The 17588-nt window shown below is 36.7% G+C and overlaps 1 pseudogene; it reads left to right on the forward strand.

Moving 5' to 3' along the window:
• Window positions 1–12648: 12648 nt before the first annotated feature.
• Window positions 12649–17588, forward strand: part of LOC109674816 (UDP-glucuronosyltransferase 2B4-like) — a 722912-nt pseudogene continuing 717972 nt past the window's right edge.

Raw genomic sequence — 17588 nt, forward strand, 5'->3', positions numbered from 1 at the left:
AGTACATATTAAATTATATCAAGTAAACCATAATACTGCAGTTTTAAAGCCTGGAAAAGGATTTTTGAATATTATAACCACATAGAACTGATGATGGTGAATAAAATAAATATTCTGACTTGATCATTAAACAATACATGGGCACCTGGGCTGGTTTCATATCATAGCTTCTGTGAATAGTGCGGCAATACACGTGGGAATACAGGTATCTCTTTAGTATGCTGATTTCATTTCCTTTGGCTGTGCCTAAGTAAATGAGATAACTGGATCATATGGTACGTCTATTTTCATTTCTCTGAGGCACCTTTGTACTGTTCTTTATAATGGCTGTGCTAATTTACATTTGTACTAACAGTGAACAAGAGTTTGCTTTTCTCTACATCCTTGCCTTCATGAATTATTTTCTTTTTTTCATGTAATAGCCGTGGTGAACCAGTATTTCATTTTAATGTTGATTTGTACTGCCTTAGTTCCTGGTGTTATGGAGCATATTTGGTGGTCACTTGTACTTCTTCTTTTGAAAAGTGTCTATTCAGACCATTTGACCACTTTTATGTTTGGTTATCTGATTTTATTTTTGTTAAGGTTTTTAGTTTCTTTTACATTCTCAATATTAATCCTTTGTCACATGAATAGATGGAAAATATTTTTTCTGTTGTTTATTTCTTTTGCTGTGCAGTAGATTTTTAATATGATGTAATTCCATGGCAAACTTTGTTTTGGAATATTATCCATGAAATGATTGCCTGCACCAATGTCTCCTTTTCTTGTAAGTCATTTCAGTTTCAGCTCTTACATTTAGGTCTTAGATTCATATTCACTTGGATTGTGTACAGAGTGACAAATAGGGCTCAAATTTAAATCTACTATATGTGGATATATGAGTTTTTCATTTATTGTAGAGGATGCACCTTTATCAATGAATGTTTTGGTCACCTTTGTCAGGAATCAATGAACTACAGATTCATGGACTGTTGTCTGGGATTGTTATTCTGTTCCATTGATCTGAGAGTCTTTCATAATGCAAGTTACCATGCTGTATTGGTTACCATTGCTGGAGAAGTATGTCATGAAATCATATATTGTGATGTCTCCAGTTTGTTCTCTGTTCAAAATTGCTTTGGCCATTCCAGGTATTTTGTGCTTCCATGTGAATTTAAAATTTTTTTCTGGTTATATGAATCATATTATCAGTATTTTGGTAGGAATTGCATTATCCTGTGGTTCTTTGTGAGTAGTATGGACATTTTAGACTTCAAATTAGAATTAATGAACACAGGAGACTTCTTAGTGTCTCATTCATCTCTAGTTTCAATGTAAGGTTTGTATTTCCTTTGTTAAATTTATTGCTAAAAAATTTTGGCTTATTTTTGTAGCTATTGTAAATAACTGTTTTTCAGAATTTCTGTATAAAACTTTTGTTATTGGTGTAGTGAAAAACCACTAACTTTTTATTGTTGATTTCATATCTGCAACTTTACTGAATTTATCAGTTCCTCCTTTTGGTGGAGAATTTAGGTATTTATGTATATAGAATCAAAACATTTACAAAGAGATCATTTGACTTCCCCTTTACTGTTTGTATGACTTTTACTTCTTTATATTGCTGAATTTCTGGCTAAAATTTCCAGTACTGTGCTAAGTAAGAACAATGAGAGCTGATACTCTTTCCTTGGTTCTGGGAATGTTGTATTTCCCTATTTAATATGATGTCAGCTGTGTTTGTCATAAAAAATCTTTACCATATATCCCTTTATTGTATTGAGGCACGACTCTTCTATATCAGGGATTATATCATGAGGGTATATTGACTGTTATTAAATCATTTAAATATAAACAACAACAAATGATGAGGAGGATGTAGAGAAAACTGAACACTTCTTCACTTTTGGTCGGGATGTAAATTAGTGTAACTGCTATGGAAAGCAACAGGAAGGTCCCACAAAAAAGTAAAAATAGAACTACCATACAATTTAGCAATACCCTCCTAGTATATATCCAAAGGAATGTGTTTCAGGAAATGACAGAGTCACCTGCACACCCATGTTTATTGCAGCAGTATTCACAGTAGCCAAATTTTGGAAGCAGCCCATATGCCCCACAATTGATGAATGGATTAAAAGAATGTGGTATATATACACAATAGAATTTTATTCAGCCATAAAGATGAATGAAATTATATTATTTGCAGGTAAGGACAGAACAGGAGAACTTCATGTTAAGCAAAGTAAGATGGTCTCAAAAAGTCAAAGGTTACACATTTTCCCTCATATGTGCAAGGTAAACCTGTAAGTTAAATGTATGTATAGAAACACATATGATTACACACACACACACACACATAGTGAGAGAGAGAACAAAATCCACTTAGTGAGTCTTTCTGAGGGGACTATGGGAGATGTTATAGAAAAAGAAAATGTTAGAGAATGAAAAATATTGAAACAACCTATCTATATATGAATATAATAAAATGCACTTCTGTAAGTTGTTGAATATTAGGGGAAAATGGTGATAGAGGATGAATAAGGAATGGAGGAGGGGTTAATTTGATTAAAGCATGATAGATACAGACTGAAGTACCAAGGCAACCGCCTCCTTGGACTATCAACATACAATAGGAAAAAGTGAAGGGCAGAAGGGAAAAATAGGTCTTTTCTGTGGGTGGATATCAGTGGGAAGAAGTAGGCACATGGAAAGAGAGGAATGAGATTGAATATGATAGATATATTTTATATACATACTATTAGGTTCCTGGCATTCTTGGGGCAGGTAGAGGGTCCCGAGGCTAACACAAAACCAGACCCCCAGATTAATGACTGCTTGCAAAACTTCTCTGATTGTTTCCCTGCTTGCAAAACCTCAGGAACTTCCAGTTTCTCAACTAGCTATGCATATTGACCCATTCCATCTGGTGATCAAAGATAAATGGAGGCTAGGGGCCCAGCTGTTCTCTGGGAGGAGAACCCTTCCTCCTTCATGCTGTGGCCCCTCCTATAAAGCCCCGTACCCATTCTAGCCAAGCTGCTGCACTCTGAACCTGAGAGGGGCAGCCCAGCAGTCTGTGCTTCAATAAATCTTTCTTTTCTACACCTGGTATGGTCTTTGTTTGGCAGTTCCTTACATCTGCTGCTGAGACCCAGGAGAGGTTAACAGGACACTCTGGCCCGGAGCTGGTCCCTTGGCTTTTGTGTCCTGCCCTCTCCTGGACCCAGACTGCTTAATTGACCCCATGTGCCTACAGACTGTGGATCTCAGACCTTACTGCTTTGCTTGCTTTCCCATCCATCACTAGTGTCTCTTACACTGCCTTCCACCTGACCTACTTCTCTCCTCATACTCAGTAGGTGTCACCCTTCTTGGGGCTGTCTGCTCTCTCATGGTCACAGAAGTCATAGTTCTGTACCAGGTACACCTCCCATACCCACTGGGGTGACCCTTTGTTAGCATGGAGACACCTGGCTAACTGGTTGGGCATTCTCTTTGGACAGTGACCCAAGCTGGAGAAGCCCACTCTTGGAAACCCATTCAGGTGACACTTCCCCCTCCCTCTCACTTTCTCTCTCTCTCCCTTTCTCTCTTGCACTTGCTGTCCCTCCCTGTCTTTTCCTCCAGCTAGATTGAGAGCTCAAGAGCCCCTCCAGCTTACTTTGACCAAAGGGCAACTGGATGATTCTGCTCTCCTTGCCTGAGTCACGTAAGGGAGGCTAGATCTTGACCTAGATCTATATTAGCCTGACAAGTAAACTCACTGAGGCACCTACCTCACTCTGTCACTCTCTCTCTCTCTCTCTTTTTCCAACTACATTATGGGAATCACACACTAAATTAGATGCATCCATGCCCCTGGGATGCTTTCTCTGCTCCCTCAGGAACCCCCTTGGTCTCCAACATGAAATAAAACCTAAGAGACTTATCTATTGCACACTGGTCTCAGTACAAGCTAGACAATCAATCCTAATGGCCTTAAAGTGGTACTTTTGATTTTCACACACTTATAGATCTTGACAATTTCTGCCATCTCAATAGCAAGTGGTCCAAAATTCTGTACGTCTGACCTTCTCTCTCTACACTTTCTACCCTCTCTGCTCCAATATTGTAACACTGTTCAAATTCTCCTTGCCAGTGACAAATGCCCCTCAAAATCTGTGTCTCTCCTTCCAACTGACCCCCCTTCAGAAGATTCTTCCTTAACTTGTGACCTCATGGACTCTGTCTGCATGCCTAAGTGTCCTCTACAACAACCTCTTCTCCCATCCCATCCTCCCAAGGCTCAGGCCTCCCTTCTTCAACCCCTGCTGGCTCTCCTAAACATCTGTCACCCTATTCCCTTATACAGTAGTCACAATTGACCCTGAGCCATCAGCACCTAAGGGACCAACACTGCCAATATCACCCTCAGCCCCTGCTACACCTTCACCCTTCTCCTCCCCACCTGCATCCCATACCTGCTCCCATACCTCCTCCCAAACATGCCCAGCCCATCTATACCCACTCCATGAGGTTGCAGGAGCTGATGGCATTATCAGAGTCCCTGTGCCCTTTTTCATGACTGACATCTCTCAAATTGAAGAGACTTGGCTCCTTCTCTAATGACTCAGCCTCCTATATTAAAGAATTTAAATACCTAACCCCAAGCATATGACATGATTTGGCATGATATATATGTTATTCTTTCCTCCACTTTAACTCCAGATGAAAAGGAAAGAGTTTGGTTGGCAGCCCAGGCACATGCCCATGATGCTCAATGCACAGATCTCACTTTCCCAGTGGAATCTACAGCTCTGCCAAATGAGGACCCACATTGGGACTATCAAGATCCCTCCATACTGGCTGCCTGGAATTATATGCTCACCTGCTTCCTTGTGGGGCTACAGACTGTTTCCCATAGAGCAATCAATTTTGATAAACTTAGAGAAATTATCCAATGCCCAACTGAAAACCCCACTGACTTCTTAGGGTGCCTTACTGAAGCCTTAACCCACCATACTAAGCTAGAGCCATTTTCCAAGGATGGAATAATTATTCTCAACTCCTACTTTATTTCCCAATCCTTCCCTGATACTCAAAAAAACAAAAAAACAAACAAAAAAAAACTTCAACAGGCAGAGGATGGCCCTCAACCTCCCCCCAATGAGATCTTGCGAAAATGACATTTAAGGTCTTTAATAACTGAGATAACCTTTGAGACCAGCAAAAGGTCCAGCTCTTGGCAGCTGCCCTGAAGCCACCTCCTCCAACTCTGAGACAGGCTGGACAACAGCACATGCTCTCAAGGCCTGCTTCAGATGCAACCAGACAGGACACCAGGCAAAAAACTGCCCCTCACTTCACCTACTGCCAGGACCCTGTCCACAATGTGGCCATAATGGACATTGGAGGTTCGACTGCCCCTCTTTGCCTCCACAAGGTATGTCAGTCTCCCAACCCCATTTCTACCAGACTAAAAGCCTCACAGACCTCTTGGGCCTGGTGACAGAAGATTGATGCAGCCTTGGGACCTTGGCACCCTTCAAGATCACTTCAGAGGAGCCCAGGGTAACTGTCCAAGTAGCAGGTAGGCCTCAATCACCAACTTGGTGCTTCCTGACTTCTCCAATAAGTGTTATCTGTCACAGATCTCCATGGTTGGGCTGGATGGTCTCCTCCACCAGCCAAAAAAAAAGAAAAAAATTTATTTAAATTTACAATTCTTATAAAAGTTAATTTTAAAATACAAGTTACAAAGTAAACAACTAGGAAGGCTATAGATAGGTATCGAGTGTATTTTTTGAAAAGTTAAAGGAAAAAAGTAATGTTTTTGGATGAGAAAGGATTTTGTAGAGAAGGGTTTGTCCTAAAGATTGTTTCAAATATGGAGAGGAGGGATAAGGACAAACCATTAAAGGCCTCAGAATGTTACATGAAGGTCAGAGTAAGTTTTAAAAGTGTATAATAACAAGCTTTGGTGTGTTAGAAAGTTAAAGTTGACTATAATCTAAGAGTTGCCTAAAAGTTTTTTAGGGTCATGTCAAACTAAAATCAAATTCTCTACATCTATAAAATAACAAGGTTATCTTAATACTGTTCTGCTCTGAGTAACATCTACAAAAAAACTGTTATAAAGATTTTATCAAAGTAATTACTTGTGTTTTCTGTTGATCTTGTCAAGCTTTAAGTACTACTAAATCAGAGTTCATTTATGTATTTGTTCATGTGTCTTAAATGACCACCTTATAACAGTGTGGTGTCTATACTTTATCTAAGTATGGTACAAGCATTTACAAAGTTAAAAGTGTCAATTTATGTAAAATAATGAGTTTAAGCTGTCTTTCATCCAAAAGGGTTACATTTAACCTGAATCCTGATAGTCAGCTCCTATTTGCCTTTGAAGATCCCACAAACCCTTCATAGCAACTGACTTGGACAGTTTTGCACAAGGGTTTAATGACAGCCCTCATCTTTTAGGACAGTCCCTAACCAGAGACTAATAAGTCTAATAAGCCACCCTTTTTCAATATGTTGACATACTTCTGTGAAAAGCCACAGAGCCCCTCATCTGCAGGGCAATTGAGTCCTTTTTAAAACTTTCTGGCCTCCCAGGGATACAAAGTCTTTAAGGGAAAGGCTCAATTATGTCTCTCACAGGTTACCTACCTAGATGGGTTCTTAAAGGGACAGACTCACTCCCTGAGTCATGAGGGAATCTACCCAATCTTTCATTTCCCACTCCCCCATACCATAAAACAGCTTAGAGCTTTCTTGGGAGTTACAGGATTTTGCAGAATCTGGAGCCCTAGATCTGCAGCCCTTAGCAGACACCTTTTTATGCTCCTACTAATATTCCTATTTGGGTCTTACATAATAAATGCTCTCAAGATTGTTTCTCCTTTCCAATAAAGGTGCAAATCAAACCAGTTCATCTGAGAAGACCCATGGATCCATGGCCAATGAGAAAAACCCACCACACCAGACCACCCCTAACCTTCTCGGCCCACCAACCTTCAGGGACTCTATACCTGAAGAAGACTGGAAGGTCATTTTTACCCACATACTCTGCTTAACTCTACTTTTTGTCCAACTAAAGGATGCCAATCTTTTATCTTCCTTATCTTTGATATATCAAAGGTCTGCTCAGTCAGTTGTGATCTTTGGCAGCTCTTTTCTTCTTACTCCTTATCAACTCTTACCTTTGTAGATGCCTCCAGGATTGCCCAGGGGAGCTAAGTAGACAAACTTCCCACCAGATGCTACTACAACTTTCTCTGGCCTACCAACAACTGGCCTTATCTGCAAATGAAGCCTGGGAACAACCAGCTGTCTCCACTCCCTGGGACCTCATAAATTTCCAAAATTCAGGCTGACTTAACAAAGACACCACTCAGCAGGAAGCAGATAGTTTGATCAGCACCCATAATACCAACAAAAGGCTGGTATTCTTGGGGTGCCTGGCATTCTTGGGGTGGGTGGAGGGTCCTGAGGTTAACACTAAAAACAGATCCCCTGATTTATGACTGCTTGCAAAACTCCCCTGCTTGTTTCCATGCTTGCAAAACCTCAGGAACTTCCAGTTTCTCAATTAGTTATGCATGTTGACCTGTTCCATCTGGTGATCACAGATAAATGGAGGCCAGGGGCCTGGCTATTCTCTGGGAGAAACACCCTTCCTCCTTCATGGTGCGGCCCCTCCTATAAAGCCCCCTACCTATTCCAGCCAAGCTGCTGCACTCTGAACCTGAGAGGGGCAGCCCAGCAGTCTGTGCTTCAATAAATCTTTCTTTTCTACATGTGGCGTGGTCTTTGTTCAGCAGTTCCTTACACATAAATGAAAATAGATGAAAGCAACCTGTCGAAATTGTTCTAAGTAGTGGAATGTGGGGAAAAGGGTGAGAAGGATGGAGAGGGTAAATCTAGCTAAGATATATTGTAAGCACATAAAGTAAATATAACAATAAAAATTTTTGAAAATTAGAAAAATGATTACATCATCTTCTACATTTATTGAGATGAACATGTTATTTTTATCCTTCATTCTGTTGATGTGATATATTAAATTTATTGAATTCCAAATGCAGAACCATCACTCCATCCTGGGGATGAAAACTAGTTTCTTGAGAGTGCTTTTTCTGTTTTACTATTAAATACAATTTGCTAGTCTTTTATTGAGGAGTTTTATATTTGTATTCATTAATGACATTGGCCAATAATTTTCTTTACATAATTTTATCTTTTTCACATTTTCACAGGAGGGTAATTTTGGTATCATAGAATGAGTTTTGAGTGATTCCCTTTCACTGCTTTGGAATAGATTGAAAATTTCCTTTAGCTCTTCTTTAAAAGTTTGATAAAATTCAGCAGTGAAACCATTCGTCCTTGGTTTTTCTTTCTTAGGAGACTTAATAAACATTTAATCTCATTTTTTATTGATCTATTTATTATTTTTATGTCACAAATATTAAATTTTATGCAGCATGTGTCCATAAATTATGAATTACTTCTAGGTTTTCCTGTTCATTTCTATACAATTCTTCAGAATAATCTCTAATGATCTTTTTTATTTCTGTGGTAATACACTTAATGCATCCTTTTTGATCTCCTATCATTCAGGGCATCTCTTTTTCCTTCATTAGTTTAGTTAAAGGTTAGGTGATTTTAATTATCTTAAAAATAACTTATTTCATTGCTTTTATTCTCCATTTTTTGTTTTACTTTGTGTACTTTTTATTTCTTCCTTTCTGTTAAAAAATCAGCCACTTGTGAGAAAAAGTAAACACACACACACATACTCACAATCTTTATTGCCAGAATCATTTTCTTTTTTTCAGGTTTAATTCCTCTCCAAGAGAACTTTTGAAGAACTTTGTGTGTTGTCTTCCTGTCTCTTTGTTCTCTAACTTTACCTGTATCCTTCGGCCATGGGAGCTTAGTTAGCATTTCTGGTAAGGGCTCCAAAAACCAGAATACTGCTAGAAACTTGCAGAAGGAAGGAGTGGGAAATAAAGGCAGAAAAATGATCAAATATCATTATGAAACTCTGTTAAAAGAAAGGAGTAGATAAGAATGAATAATAAAGGGGGAAAATTTAACCAAAGTACATTATATGTGTATATTAAACTACCACAATGGAACTCCTTTATACAATTAATTTATGTTAATGAAATACGTATAAGAAAAGAAATGTGGAGTGTAAGGCCAGGTTCATGAAGTTTCAGATGGAAATGAGGACTGTATTGGGAAGTGGTCCTAAAGCTGTCTGTGTTACATTCTGGTACTGAACTTGTCTATATTTTGTCCATGCTCTGAGATGTTATACTGGATCTAAAGGTATTGTACTACATTATCTTATGGAAGAAATTTTAAGGTATCACAATACTAAGGCATGGCATGAGCCCAAGTTTGTCTTACATGTCAGCATAGATTTTTGGTTTCTTTTAGTGAATTTTTATTGAAAATTGGCAGCAAAAAATTGAAAGAGAAATATTTGAAATACTTGTAGTTCAGCCAGAAAAGAAGCAAATTTAAAGTTGTCACTAAAGCTAGTGAGATTGCTAAAGAGATTACTATCATTGAAAAAGGGCAAAGTACTTTGCACTGGAATAATAAAAAATGAGTTGAGGGCATTTCAGGAATTTACAAGACCACTTTCCTATCTTAGGCTCAAGCTCTTATTTAAGAAGAGGTCCCTGGGGTGCCCTGCATGCAGAGGGCAATCCAGAAAATAGTTTCTCCAGGATGCCACCCACCACCACCACATGTTCATCCATCCAGGAATCCAGAGGCTGCTGCAGCCATGGTTCAAATGGCACATGTACAGCTCAGGCTGATCTTGGTGGCAGATCTTGGCACGATCTGTGTGATGCTAGTTATACTGTCACTCAGAACTCTATTGTTATAGGTCATGGAGACTTCCACTGATATTTCAAGGGAAGGCCAGGGAGGCCAAGCTTTTTGTGACAGGATCAGAATGCCTGAAGCAGTCCTAAACTGGATAATGCATGAAGTTGTGAGAGTGAAGCAGAAATTGGTATGAAGATTCCAGGAAGTTAAAAGATACCATGTGTGCATCCAAAGGCTACCCTTCCAAAGGATGCCTTAAGAGCAAGGGGAGCCAGCCCAAGAGAGGCGACAAATGGACTGCAGCCAACAAGGCCATAGTGTCACGGAATGTGAAGATATATTCCTACTCAGAACCATTCATAAATTGCCAAACATGTCCAAAATCAGGCAGAAAATTTTATTCAACAACTAACGAATGGAAAAGGATTTCATGCCCTAAAATTACCTTCTCACTGAATACCTGTGGAGTCTAGGCTTTTGCTTACACAGAATGATTAGAGGTATGGTGGCCATGCTGTCATCAGAAGTTTTCATGCAAAGGGGATGAGACTTCCAGAGATTGGAGTAACAGTTCTAAAATTCCTTAATTTGAGCATTATCAGATTTGTCATGCATAATTCTTTTAAACTATTATTATTGTAATAAGATTTGAATCAGCTCAACATCCTCTGGAGTGTTAATATAGCTCCTGGCCAAATTTAGCTGGTCTGGAGAACTCTCCAAAGGGGCTAGGTATATGTGAAAATTTAATGGTTGTCAGCTAGAAGCTTATGGTTATCCAGGAACTGACTTTATTTCTACAAGCAAAGAAGCATCTGCTAGTAGATGGAGATGATTGGGTAATAGGTGATTAGCTATTTTGGGATTCAGAATAATGACAGTGGGGTGGAAGGGCATAAGCTCTTAGGGTTCCACATACCAGAACCTTGTTCCCTGAATTATAGACATGGTGCTAGAGGATTTAATCTTTTCCCTGGTTTCAGTTTTGCTTCTATCCAACTCCTCCTTGCTATTTTCCTATTCCTCCCTTTTATAATAGGAATTTTTATTCTTCATTTGTTTGTTTTTAGCACTACTGGGATTTGAGTGCATGTCCTCATGCTTGCTAAGCAGTTGCTCTACCACTTGAGCCACTCCACCAGCTCCTTTGACTAGAAACTTTTATGCTCTATCATTGTATCCTGGTATTGTGTATGTTGACATATATTTGGGTATGCAAATGATTATTGTTATGGTAGAGTTACCTGAAGTATTTGGTTTTGTAATGTGCTGTACTGATTTTTGGTCTAGGAGTAATAGTCTATACAATATTGGCTAGGGGTATACTAAGTTATATCATTTAGGTTTATCTAAGCACACTTTGATGTTTGCAGAGTAATGAAATCACCCAAAACCATATTTCTGAGAAAAAAATCCCCATTGTTACCTGATGCTTGACTGTGTGTGTGTGTGTGTGTGTGTGTGTGTGTGTGTGTGTGTAATATATATATATACATAGTACATGCTGCTTTCTTGGCAGTTTTGTTATTGATATTTAACATGCTAATGGCTTATGTTGATTTATTATTCTACCACTATATCAAATCTACTCATCTCTTTGTTACTGATTGAATATGAATTTTCCCCCATAGACTCATATATTGAATTGAATGTTTTGTCCCCTACTGTTGGCACTATTCTGGAGGTGGTGACAACTTCAAAAGGTGGGGCTTAGCTGGAGCAAGTAGGTCACTGGAAGCATGACTCTGAAGGTCAGACCTAGTTCCTGATCTCTTTCTCACTCACTGTTTTTTGTGTACCCTGAGTCAAGTAGTTTCTGCCACATGCTCCTGGATCCAAGATATTCTGTGTCAGGACAGACCCAGAATCAACAGAGTCAAAGATTATGGACTGAAAACGCTGAAACTGTGAGCAAAAATAAATATATTCTCCTTTTATGTTGGTCTGTCAGGCATTTTGACACAATGATGGAAACTGACTAGCATATACTACCAACAGTGCTCTTTTTGTGGAATGCTAAGCTATCTATCTATCTATCTATCTGTCTATCTATATAAAGCACACACACATATAAGACCATTTTATATCTCTGTGTTCTTCAATATCTCTGGCACAGCCTTACTGTAGTCTTACACTATTACTCAAGCAGTCCAGTGAAATAACAATTGAGTACTCCTGTCTTTGGCCCATTGTTCTAGAGGGACGCATTCCATGAACTTTTAGCCAGCCATCTTGCTTCTGTTGTATGTTTTGTTCAGGATTTCTTATTGGAGTAATGAAATGCTTGAAAACTTATCAAGCATTGATTAAATGCTTCTGAAAATGAATTGCTTTCGGAAATTCTATTTCTTTTCTGAAATAGAATACAAAACAATGACAATATGTTTTCAATTTATGAATTGGATGTATGTGAATTCTATTTTATCAAAGTTCCCTATGAAATTTCTTATTTTGTGATATTCAAGAAATGTTGATCAGTTGTGTAATTATTATATCTCTATTTTGATGTCAAAAAGAATGCAGGCAAATCACCTTCCAACTTTTTTTGTGATTATAAAACGTCTTTTATAATACAGGTGATGTGCAGATGCAGATCATGGATGGACTCTAGCCTCCATAAAAGTGCTTAGTTACAAAAGAGATATTGAGCATACTTGTTTAATCAGGAGGAAATTTAAATTTGTGTTTCACTAGGTACTGTGAGTCCACATGCTCTGATTTGTCCTTAATATATTTACTTTGACCAATGCAAGTTATATTTTAACTTCCAGGTTAATTTCTTCTTAAATATAAGCACAAGTAATTGATAGGGGGAACACAATTTGAAAGGAGTCTCTTCTTTTAACTAGGATGGCTTTGAAATGGATTCCATTTCTGTTGTTACTACAGCTGAGTCATTACTTCAACTCTGGAAGTGTGGAAAAGTGCTGGTTTGGCCAGTGGAATATAGCCATTGGATGAATTTAAAGACAATATTGGATGAACTTGTACGGAGGGGTCATGAGGTGACTGTTCTGAGACCGTCATCTGCTATTATTGTGGATATCAATGAACCATCTAATATTAAATTTGAAACTTTTCCTTCATCTTTCAAAAAAGAAGAAATGAATTCTTTCTTCATGAAATCTGTCATGATGTGAACATATGATATCTCAAAACATTCATGTTTGTCATATTTTCCATTGTTGGAAGAAATGTTTATGGAATATTCTGACTTTTGGGAAGCTATTTGTAGAGAAGCAGCTTCAAACAAGAAACTTATAGCAAAGCTACAAGAGTCAAGATTTGATGTCCTCCTTGCAGATGCTGTCAGTCCCTGTGGTGAGCTGCTGGCTGAGATACTCAAATTTCCTTTTGTGTACAGTCTCCACTTCATTCCTGGGTACACGTTCGAAAAATATAGCGGAGGACTTCTGTTCCCTCCTTCTTATGTACCTATTATTTTGCCAGGATTAAGTGGTCAAATGACATTTATGGAAAGGGTATAAAATATGATATGCATGCTTTATTTTGACTTTTGTTTCCAGACATTTAATGAGAAGAAGTGGAATCAGTTGTATAGTGAAATTTTAGGTAAGTCCTGTATTTTTATGGGTAGAATATAATCTGAACTTTCATGTGACTTTGGAGATATTCTTCTATGCATGTAAAATAAGAAGAATTTGTCCTTTATTGGTGAAATGATTAAATGAACTATATATGGTCTACCAATATCACAAAGACCATGGAAAATCTTATATTATAGGGTTAGAGAAGTCAATGGCCCATTCCTGAATAGGATATTCTAGAAGGTCATATAACTAGATAGTGAATCATATATGCTTTCTCTATTTAATAACATTTCCATTTTACAGTATTTTGTTGTTTATAATAAAAAGTCACTAGGTTTCTCCCAAATATCTTAATGAATAAGTAAGTATTTGTAGATTCAGGAGTTACCTATGTTTCAGTATAACCGTGTATGTAGCAAAAAGGAAATTATTTTCCTTGATGTCAATTAATTTCCTTATTTCAAAGTCAAATGTTTTTGTCTGTATTTCCTAAAGGGGCTCCTTACTCTTGAGAGATAGAGTGCTTTATCACAAACTCAAAAACTATATCTTGAGGTTTCTCATGACTATATTCCTTTGTTACGTACTTTCCATTCATCCATTTCACAGGTCTAAAATCTTTTAAAGGGAGATATACATGCAGTTACTTTGTACTGTTTTAAATAATGTTGCTTAATTTTTTTTGAAAAAATCAGCAACAACTAAGCTTAAACACAAATCTCTACTTCCATTGTTTTTAAACAGTTTCCAAGTGATATTTGCAACCATTTCTATCTAATGAATAAATAGTACTTTTTATACTTTATTTTTACTAGTATTGTGCTGGGGGTACCTTGTGACATTTACAAAGTTTCTTATAATTGATCATAGTTAAATTCACCCCATTCCATCATTTTTCTTCATCACTCCTCCCTTGGTTCCTGGAATTGTTTTAACATGTCTCATTTTTTCATTTACATACATGTGTACCGAATATTTCCACCATATTCACCTCAACCTCCTAACATGAACAAAGAAGCAGAAGTTACAAGAAATTCATCCAGTCATAAAGCTCACTGATTACTTGGAAAAACGAGGATTAAGGACTAGTTTGTTAAATTGTAGAAACTCTACAGACAATCCTGGTGAAGTTATTTTTATGACTACAGTATAGTTAACTGGATGCAGAATCTTTTTTTGGTTCATTTGTTTCTTGTTTATTTTTTGCATCTGGTACTTTTGATGCTTGAGAGAAAAAAGTGCATGCCTAATTAGTGACTTACTTTAATGACTTAATGATTGTTAATATACTGAGGTGACATTGGAGATATAATCTCTTTCCATTTTGTCTTTCAGCCACATAAACATATATGTACATAAAACTTGTAAACTAAAAATAAATTAGACAAGTAAATTACATCATACATAAAGATATTTATTTTATCAATGATTTTTTTGTCATTAACTTCCTTTTTTTTTCCTCTTTCTCTATTTAGGAAAACCTACAACCTTAGCTGAGACAATGGGGAAAGCCAAAATTTGGCTCATTAGATCCTACTGGGATCTGGAATTTCCTCACCCAGCCTTACCAAATGTTGATTTTGTTGGAGGACTTCACTGTAAACCTGCCAAACCTCTGCCTAGGGTAAATATATTCCGCTTGTTAGTTCTATTTCACTTTATTTTCAATGAAAATGGTTCTAAGCCATTCATTCAGAGTTTTGCTTACAGTTAGAGAGATATGGGAAGTCAGATAAAGCATTGTCAATTATAAATGAATTTTTAAACCATCATAAGTTTTTGCATTTCATTATAATTAGAGAATAATATGGTAGACCTTGGAGATGATCAGAACAGAGTCAGTCAAATCAAGGTCTTAATTATTCTGCACATTATTATCACTCATTCATTCAAAAATTTTAATGTTGTTAGCATACACCAGCAATCAGTGTTGGATATTCAGAGAAACAGCATAGACACTTTCTGTCTTAACACTCCTACCTTATAGTCCATCTGGAAAGATAGACTGTAATTTATTAATGATTGAGTAGAAATATTTTTGAAAAGAAGGGTTACAATGTTAAGAGACCATTTACCAAGAACCTAGATACCTTCCCAGAGTCATTGAAAGAAAATGAGATAAGAACATTTGCAGGAATTGGTCAAATGATGATAGTGAGAAAGATACAAGCAGAAAAAGCAAATAATAGTAATAACAATTCCCAAAAATTAAAGTTTACTTTACCAAAAAGAAGGATAATAAAGAGGCAGGCTAACTTTGCTAGAATTGAATTATCATTCAGAATCCCCAAATTAGAAAGAATTTCAAATATTAATACAGACATCAAAAAGTCAGAGAAAAAATTCCTTTTAAAAAAGCCTTCAGAATGTAATCGCTCAGTTGTAATTGCTGTGGAATGGAAGCATTTAGGCTGTTGTTATAAGAGGTCAGGGAATAGATTATGGAACGTAGACTATAATGTTCATATAGATGATGAGACCTACTCATATAACAAAAGTAAAAACCTTATATTGAGTTCTTTTAAAAAATTAGTATATAACACTTTTACAAGGTGATACATTGTGATATTTATTGCAACATTTCCTTGCTCTCACTCTAGCATTTAAACCATTCCTTACTTGAGATATCAGAGTTTTACAACTTAGGGGGAAAAAAGATGGCTTACTTTATTTGGACAGATGTTTGATGATTTATGTCAAGTTTATAAGTCACCTCAGTAAAGTTCCCTCAGCCAAATTCTCCTCTGTTATCATAACTGCCTTACTGAAGCATACAGAAAATCTATACCAAAGATGAACACCTAATAATTTATACCATTTATTTCTGAAAATAGGCATTAGGTTTGAATTACAAACGAATTCTGTCAGCATTTAGGATAATATCTCTTAAGAATGTATGTCCCTTATTATCTACTACCATCTGATATCATGTTTTTAAGACACACACAAATTAGCTTTCTTTCCTGCTATAACATATTATCTTTTATGAGTTTCTTTTTCTCGACCTTGTTAATAGCAGCAATATAAAACTACAATCTTATTAAATGGTAAAAATCCAATATTCCTTTTGAATGCAACTTTTTAAACTATATACAGTGTAATTATCATAAGACCAAAAACTGGGGTAATGTTTATGTAAGTTATTAATATAAACTCCTTGTACTTGAAGATTCTCAATTCAACAAATTTCTAAAATCCACTAAAATGACTGTATCAGAGTTATTAGGAATGGGAAACTGAGAAAGAGGAGAAGGAAGACAAGGAAAACAAGGAATTTCAATATAATGGCAATAATTAGTAGTAATATCTGTTGTTATTAATTTACACAAACAAGATTTGAATCCAACTCAAATAATGTGAAGTCTGTCTTCTTCTATGTTAAATATATCTGTCTTGTTACAAATGACTTTCTTTTCCTTTAATTATCTAATGCTCATATGATTTCCATCGCTCCTAAAAAATGAGAAAGCTTAGAAATTGAATCAAGTCTTCACAATGTACCCTTTGGCTATATAAGATACTCAAAACCATACAAAGAAAAATAATAACGATGGGCAGAATCAATATTTGTAACAACTGTTAGTGAAAGGAAACATTGTCAGTAACTTAAATAGCTAGCATTAGGAATAATTATATAACATATATATCACATCATTAAATTCATTTCACTAAAGAATCCTTAATAATACTAAACAGGACAAAATAGGAAATTTAAAGGGAAACAAAGGGAAAAAGGAGGTAAATAGAATAAAATCACATTGTGTGTAGGTGGAAAAATAATATAAATGAGAATTAGACTTTTCTGAACATATGTCCCATAATATTAATTAACTACAGAGTTTTAGTTTTGCAAGAAGAAAATGGAACATTGTTGCACAGTAACATGAACATGGTTAGCACTGCTACATTTACACTTAAACAAGACTGTGCTGGTAAAATTCTGCCTTATGTGTATTTTGCCACTACGACTCCTCTAATAATTCCTGATAAGACTTGACTTTACCTCTGTAGATTTTATAGCCACCCTCTCACTAGTGTAAACTCTGCTATTGTTCTTTTGTGATGGAGAAAATTCTTTCTTCACAGGAAATGGAAGACTTTGTCCAGAGCTCTGGAGAAGATGGCATTGTGGTGTTTACCCTGGGATCAATGGTACCTAACATAACAGAAGAAAGGGCCAATTCTATTGCATCAGCCCTTGCACAGATTCCACAAAAGGTTAGG

This window comes from Castor canadensis, chromosome 9 (assembly GCF_047511655.1).
Source record: "Castor canadensis chromosome 9, mCasCan1.hap1v2, whole genome shotgun sequence".
Lineage (NCBI taxonomy): Eukaryota > Metazoa > Chordata > Mammalia > Rodentia > Castoridae > Castor > Castor canadensis.